Consider the following 8,710-nt stretch of genomic DNA (forward strand, 5'->3'; position numbering starts at 1 on the left):
GTGGTCTGCCAAGAAGTCAGACCGATTTCGGGATTCCAGGATTCAGGGTGCCGAAGCGCGTTCGAATGGATGTTCTGTAGAGGTTCAGGGGAGTTGTACTCGGTTGTGACGAACCAGAGGATTGTGGATGAGACGCAAGGATAGATCCTTGGATCTCCAGTTATGAGTACCCGAGTTATGTTCATGGAGGTATTCCAATCTAGGGTATTCCATTCTGAGGATGACCGAACCCTATGATTGACTGGACTTGATATGTTTGGTATTCCAACCCGAGGGTTGATTGGGCCAAACATGTGAGGGATACGAGGGTATTCCATCCTAGGGACGATTGGACCGTCGTAGGCTTGCCTGTTATTCCAGCCCGAGGCTGATTGGGCCAGGCTTGAATGTTCGTATTTATTAGGGAATTAATTATGTATGATATTTTGAGAGGAAGGATGCATTATCCTGTTAGCTCAAAAGGTTCGCTTCAAGAAGAGGAAAGTTGGGTTTTAGATGCGTTGGATCATCAGGATTTTGCCCAGTTGGAAAAGTGGCATGCAGGATAGACCTTTTAAAAGGTTCGGTTGGGATTCACATCACCTTTCACGTTTCGCAATTGCGAAAGTGCATCATGGATCAGAAGACGGTGGTATCGTTGGAGGACATTCAGGTCGATGAGCGCTTGAATTATGTTGAGAGGCATGTGGCCTTCTAGAGAGGAGGGTGAACGTTCTGCCGAACAAGGGGGTACCTTTGGTAAAGGTATAGTGGGAGAACCAAAGGGGGTCCGAGTAGACGTGAGAGCCGGAGGCGGGAATGCAGGAGCACTATCCGAGGATGTTCACCGCAGCAGACTTCGAGGACGAAGTCTAGTTCAAGTGGGGGAGAATTGTAACGCCCCGATTCTCGAATACCAATTTATGGTTATGAATTCTCATGAATTCAAGGTCTACTGGACGAGTTGGTTGCCTGACTCGTCGAGTAGCAGCGGGTTTGGGCCACGTGTTAAGTGACCAACTCACCGAGTCGATAGAGTGACTCGACGAGTTGGAGCTAGAGGGTGAAACCCTAATTTCCGGGGTTTGGCACCCTATTTAAGGGATCATTAGCCTCCCTTAGTCCCTTTGCAGCCTCTTGAGAGTCCAGAAACCCTGATTCGTGTGTGTGCTCCATATTAGTGTAAATTTCAAGCTTGGAAAGAAGACCTTGTTGCAAGAAGCTTGAAGATCAAGGAGTTGGAGGCAAAAAAAGTTTGTAGATCTGAAGTATACCTCAGTTTAGCATCATTTGAAGGTAACAAGTTGTTACCTTGACACCCTTCTAGCTAGATCTTTCTATGTTCATGATTTGGGGCCATTTTAGCATGTTGGAGATTCATTTCGGGTGTTGGACCATGATCTGAGGTTGCAACCTCAGATCTAGTCTCATTTTGGTCCATGTATTTGTAAAGTTTCAGCCTTTAGCATGTTAGTGCACTCCTCTTGCCTAGAACCTCTTCTTTAGCTTTACGTGATAAACATGCCTTGGGAGCCTAGATCTACTATTTGGAGCTTTGAAGCAGCTTAAAATCGTCTGTATGAATGAAGGACTGAAGGGACTCGGAGAGTGTCATGAACGGCTCGGCGAGTCCGATGAAGATTGTCGTGAACTCGGCGAGTTGTATGAACGACTCGGCGAGTCCGATGAAGATTGCCTTGGGCTCGGCAGTCAGACGAGTGACTCGGCGGTTGGCAAGTTATGAAAGGAACTCGGCGAGTAGCTGAGGGTACTCGACGAGTTAAGGTCAACATGGACTGTTAACCTTGACATTTGAATTTGACTTTGACCAAGAGTTGACCAGTTGACTTCTGAGGGTATTTTGGTAAATTGGGTATTTATAGCAAAGGACATTGCTGAATATAGGTGTTGGAGTTGGAGCTACTTTTGGAGGAGTTTATCACTACCTTCCGAGCTACTTGCGAGGTGAGTTATCCTCACTATATCAACAGGGTCTACGGCACCAAGGTCGGCTCTTTATCGGATTTGTATCCGGGTATTTGCATGATATGTTTACTGATTTGTTAGATCTGCGTCCTGGTAGTTAGGACGGTATTATGTTTAGTGACCTGGTTTAGGTCGGTATCCTGGTATATAGGATGATGCTATGTTAGTGACCGGTTAGGTCGGTATCCTGGTATATAGGATGATGCTATGTTAGTGACCGGTTAGGTCGGTATCATGGTTATAGGATGTTGCTATGCTATATGATCTGTTAGATCGGTTTGTTTGTCTATAGACTGTTATGTGATTATCTGTTATATGTGCACATGGTTGTTTGATTGGGGGTTGGGTTGAGGCGAGTCCTGCTTCGTGATGTATGTCAACATACCCAGGGCGGACCGGATAGACTGCAGACCCGGGAGTGTACATAGTCAGGCCGAAGGCCCGGCGAGCAGTCCGGATAGGCTGAAGTCCCCGAGAGGGCGGTCCAGACGTGCCGAGGCTCGGAGAGTGGTCCAGATAGACTGAAGGCCCGATGCGGGCGGTCCAGTCATACTGTAGACTCAGAGAGTGGACCAGGTGGACTGAAGGCCCGGTGCGGGCGGACCAGTCACACTGTAGACTCGAGATGCATGGTTGTTCTGTATTTGTTGATATGATATGATTATAGTTATATGAGCTTGGTATTTTGGGGGTAACTCACTAAGCCTTCGAGCTTACATTTATCGATTATTGTTTCAGGTACAACGGATGACCGCGGGAAGGCGAAGGCGTGACCGTACACTTCCTCATATTTTGATTTGGATTTCTGGGATATTCTGATATGAATGATTTAAAAAAGTTTTAAATTGGCTTTATTTTTATGGGTGCTACAACAACTATATCTCGGTTAATATAAGCATCTATGTTGATACGAACATACTACCATATAAACATAATATTAACTTTTATATAATATTTACCATGCATTTTCCCCTGAAAACATTAAAAAGTGAGGTCGTGAAACTCACCCTAGTAGCGTGAATTTATAAAATCTAACTAGAAATGGTCAGCGGTTCGTGATCGTCGGGCTCGGGACGCGGAATGCCTTCAGCAAACGAGAGAGGGAAAATAGATTTGGTGTAAGGAATGAAAGGGTCAAACTTGCTATTTATAGGCTTATTTGGGATCTCTCACGTCGTGAGCCACACATGCTCACGTCGTGAACCATGGCTGGTCACCTCGTAGACTTTCCATTTGCGTTTCTAGCTTCGGAAGGTGTCCGTTTAACTCCTCACGTCGTGAGCAAACATGCTCACGTCGTGAACCCTAAAATTATCACTCTGTGACTTGCCCTCTACATTCTAGCCTTGAAAAGTGGCCTTTTGACTCCTCACTTCATGAGAAAAGATGCTCACGTCGTGAGCCCTGACAAATTTAGGGTTTCTGTCACGTGTCATGCTCTCAGACAGCTACATCTTCAGAAGGTCATAACTTTTGCACACAAACTCTGTTTTTGACGTTCTTTATATACACGCGTAGGTAATTCCGAGTACTACATCTTTCTTTTAGATTCCAATAGCTAATTCTAAGTATATTTTATATTCCTCGTGTAATAGAGATTTATAGTGTTAGAATTTATCATAACTTCTTCATGCGAAGTCAGATTTAAATGTTTTATATATTTTTGGAATCGTATAGACGTGTACTTTGATTTATAACATAAGGTATGCATGAAAGTTCATACTTGTATTTAGAATTTACCATGAACTACATAGTGAGTTTATTACATTACTTGTTTGACATAATCACATGTGATTATTGTTGACCTATTTTTACTAGTGTTACGGAGTGGAACTTGTCAAGTTCCTTATTAATGTAAATGATGTAATTCATATTTGTTGTTATGGTTGTATGATGTTTAATGATAACACCCAATGTTTTAATTGTAAATATTTTTATGGGACCGATTTTAATTAAATGGGGGTTAATACCCAAATGTTTTATAACCATAGCATTTGAAAAAGTTTTGAAAAATTTGGGGTGTTACAATTTGCTTTGTCTTTACGCGGAAGCCTACAACCATAACCATGGAGCGACGTAAAAACCTAAAGAACAAGAGTCGTTCCTTGTAGCTTTCAATAATGAAGAATCAACGATGGTAGATTGGGTTTTATTTTCTATCACATTTTTTAGTTTGTCTGACAATGGGATATGCTCTTACCTTTCTTATGATCAGATCTCATGGCGAATACTCAATATGATTTTTGGACGGAACTTGGTAATTAAATGATAATAATTATAATAAAACATGACTTATTATCTGTGACAAATAGACTATAATTTTCAATATTATTTATCGGTTTTCTTTGGATATTACTGTCAATTTGGTATAATTTTACAATACTAAATATTAAATTATTTGTCTTTCAAGTCTAAAATACAATCTTAAAGGTTTTCAATTGGTGATTAAAATTCTAGACAAATGACACTAAAATATCTTTGGCCAACTTTAGACTACCGAATCGAGAGTTCGTCAAAATGGACTACTTTTTTTTTGAACGGCAAATACAAATAAAAACTAAACTACTCCTAAATTATTTCACCTATGTCCACAGTGTGACTTGAGCCCTTGGACTACTTTGACGGTCAGAACTACTCTTGCACTGCTGTCCTGACAAGGACAAGTTGAAAAAATTCCACGAGTCCATTAAAAAATATATTTTTATGATCAACAACAAATGAACCACATCTCTATACTAAGGCTATGTTTCTTACATGAGACAAAACTAGCTGTACCAGCTATTTTCGAGATGAGAATGAGGGCATCCATTTTGTTGCATAGACAAATCGTCCATACCGAATCTATGTCCCCATTGTTGCGCATTTTTAGGTGGGCTGGAAAATTGACATCAAATCTTAGCATATTCCAATCACAATGACAGAACAAATAGGCCCTAAGTAGACTTTATTCCAGATTGTAATTATCGAAGAACAGACCTCGAAGGTGCCAAACATCAGGGCTTGTGGTATTCAAACTTGTTCCAATTCAGTGGCGATAACTTATTCATCCTTTTATCATATATATGAGTTCTAAGAACTCGAAAATTTGAACACACGGAGATCCAATGTGTAAAACAACCCTCTCCCATTCATTTTTCCATCCAAAATCATATTAAAGCCAATTTTCAATATACAAATATATATAAATAGCCAAAAGAAAGAGCCAACTTTCACATAATACCAGAGACTCTAATTCTCTGTTTGTAAAAGGATTGCATGATTAGGAAATACCCAACATGTCCAGGCTCCCCAGCCTTAAGATCTATAGTGGCACAACCTATCCAGATAACCACATTGACACATACGAGTGACACATGAAATTATTGAAGTTGTACGAGAGATTTTGGTGCACACATTTTCCAACAAAAATAGAGGCAATGTTGGAGCATGGTTCAAAATCCTAGCACCAAACAACATCACAATTATCACTTTGCATACATCAAAAAAACTCACAAGGTTTTACATCATGAATAACTACAATATAGGTGAATAGTATAATATATGAAGCTTTGCTTCTACAAAAGAAAACATTTTGTGCATCAAAGCAACCATTTCCGTATGCAAAAATATAAACCAAATGGTTTGGTTTACATTTGTACCAAATGATATAAGACTAACTAGTTACGTAAGATAGAGAGTTAGATAAAAAAAATGATAACATGAAAAGGGTTAAAAGATCTGCTGAAAATGATATGATGAAAAGGATTAAAAGATCTTGAACGAGATTGCATCTTCAATTTTTTGTTAAACTAAAAATAACATAAGGAAAAGAGTTTTGCTTTACAATGTCTCAAAATTCACCGGCTTTCAAACGATTTTTTTTGTATATAATACACATCTATACATTTTAATATGTTCCAAGAAATCACTTCATGTGAAAAATCATTACTTAGACATATTCAAACATTTAGCAAAGCTATGAATCCTACACAATTGTCAATGTGTTACGTGAACAAATATCTAAATGATGAAAGAGCTACTGGAGGTCTCCATCAAGGGAACATATTTCCACATTAGGACATTGATGAACACTTACAAGAAATGGAAGTGGTTCATCCTACTTTACAACTTACAAGCATGTCCCTCCATCATGTCATGAGAATACGAGATATCATAATATCACATTGTCTTAACCTTCTTGCCTCCTCCACAACTAATCTCTTATTAGCGCCACATCTTGCAATCTCATCTGGCTAACAAGTGATGAAACATTACAATCTGATTGATCAAGCAGCAGTAGTGTTTCCATATACGAGCTAACAAGTGATGAAGCATATTCTGCATGAATCCCAATATCTCTGATGTGTTTTGAGTTAGGTTCATAGACAACAAGTGAAGCTGGTTCTTTGTAATCCTCCCCGAATACTACCATCATAGGTTCACCACTATTTGTAAATCCCAAAATCCTTATTGATTCATATCCTGGGTTAATGGTATATAGCTTTGTAAAAGAATGCAGAACATCATTATCCATAATCCATACATCACAAACTTCAAATTCGCTTTGTGTTCCAGGCTCATTGCGTGTAAAGTATTTAAGCACAGCAAGAGACTCCCGTAGCTTAGAGATGGAAAGCCTAGCATATGCTAAACTATCTGGTAGGTCTATCGCTCTAAATTCTTCGGTAGTCATATCAAATGAAATAATCAGCTGTTTTTTGCATCTGAAAATCATCATCTATCTGAAAATCATCATCTATCGGAAAATCATTATCCATAGCAACCCAATAAATATAACTATGGATAGCTATATCATCCAATGTAACCTGAATTGATTTCTTAGGCAGATTGCTACAAGCAATTCTCCAACTACCTCTGCTCAATTTAAAAACGTCAACCACGGGAGAGCTAAATTTCGTTCCAAATTCCGTACAAACATTTTTAATCTTCACAATCGTAGGGTCATTAGTGATAGGACAAACCCCAAAACCAACAACAAATTCAAAATAAACTGAAAAACCTGGGACAGGTATTAAGACTGATTTTCTAATCGAAGGATTCAAAAGAACAATCATATGATCTTCATACAAACCAGACAAACACAACAATCCCTGAGAGCTCCCGAGCACTTCCAATCTAAATAAATGTTCAGAGAGCACAAGAACAGTCGGAGCAAGCTCTTGTTGGGCGAAAGCATCATCATCGACAAACGATACGTACTTTTGCTTCAAGTCTACTGGATCTTTGTACCATACAAGCAGTCGTTGTGGATGAGTCTGGCGGAATCTGTAGCCAGCAATAAACTCGGAGCTGTCGATCAAAGACTTCCATTGTTTTGAGACGGATCTAAATTGAAGTAATGACTTCACAGGTAGTCTTTTGATGATGTCCACTTGGATTTCAAAAGGTATGTATTCTGACATTTTTGATTTTTGGAGGTAGCTGGGGATATGAATTTCTAGGGTTTTATGATATTTTGGTTTTGGGAGATGGTAGGGGATAACGAATATTGGGTATGGTCCCGTACCCAAATAACCATGTTATATTATAATTAGAATAAATTGCAGTTTAGTCCTTGTGGTTTGTATTTTTCAATTGATTTCGTCTTTATTTATTTATTTATTTTTTTGTAATAATGAAATGGTCTCTTTGTTGTTTACCGTCAATGTCTCCGGTTAACTATGTATAAGATGATGAAAATTGCCTTGTCCTTTTAGATTTTTATTTTTTTTATTATAATTACTTTAATTATTAAATAATTATGCCCCACTTACCCCAACTTAGGTGTTGTTTGTTTTTTCGAAGCGAAAATTCATGAAGTCTGCGGACCACCTCTGCAATTATCTGTAGCAGAAGATAACGGCTGCAGCCTATTATAAGAAGCATGTTTGTTTTTTAACATTTGCAGACTGCTGCAGTAAACTGAAATTTAAATAAACTAATTTTATAAACTGAAAATAGTTCTCGACACCGAAATTTAATAATTCTAGTCTTAAAACATTGAAATAATAATAAAAAGAACATGTAAAAAAACAAAATTATAAAACTTTTTTTTTTTGAAAAAAAAATGTAAAAGAAACTAATAGTTTTATTCTGGAAAAAAAACTAAATTTAAAAAACATTAAAAAAGAAAATAATAAAAAAATTAAGAAAGTATTGCAAACGATGTGTACAAAGTTCGTAAAAAAGATGCAACTGAAATTGAAAATATTATTAATAGAAACGATAAAAAAATGCAACTGAAATTGAAAATATTATTAATAGAAACGATAAAAAAATGCAACTGAAATTGAAAATATTATTAATAGAAACGATAAAAAAAATTAAAAAAATCAAGTTAAAAAAATCGTGGAAAGTATAAAAATAAATTGTATCACATCCGTAAATAAAAATTTAAGAAAATCAAAGTTTTAAAAAAAAAGTTAAAAAAAAAAAAGTTATACAAAAATTCTTAAAAAAACACTTGGAAAAAATGAAAGCTGAAGAGGTTAGAAGAGGCAAGTCAAGTGCTGCGCCACGCAGCACACGCGCAGAGGTTTTGTAGTCTGAAGTCTTCCAAAAAACAAACTGCTGTGAGAGGGAAAGTGTTGCGCGTGTGCTGCGCCGCGCAGCAATAAGTGGTTTGAAGAGGTTTTTATAAAAAAACAAACAACACCTTAGACTCATTGTTAGATGCTACTAGTCTTTCTCCAGCCACCGTACCTACCAACCACCTTACTGGAGTTGCATGGCAACCAATTCAATTTTGCTCTTATAACCAACAATT

General features: G+C 37.8%; 1 pseudogene; it reads right to left on the minus strand.

The window, feature by feature from the left end:
• Nucleotides 1-5,787: 5,787 nt before the first annotated feature.
• LOC145158988 (F-box protein At2g21930-like) lies at nt 5,788-7,475 on the minus strand (annotated as a pseudogene).
• Between the last annotated feature and the right edge of the window lie 1,235 nt (nt 7,476-8,710).

Source organism: Lactuca virosa, chromosome 2 (assembly GCF_052849685.1).
Source record: "Lactuca virosa cultivar CGN04683 chromosome 2, Lactuca_virosa_CGN04683_v6, whole genome shotgun sequence".
Classification (NCBI taxonomy): Eukaryota; Viridiplantae; Streptophyta; class Magnoliopsida; order Asterales; family Asteraceae; genus Lactuca; species Lactuca virosa.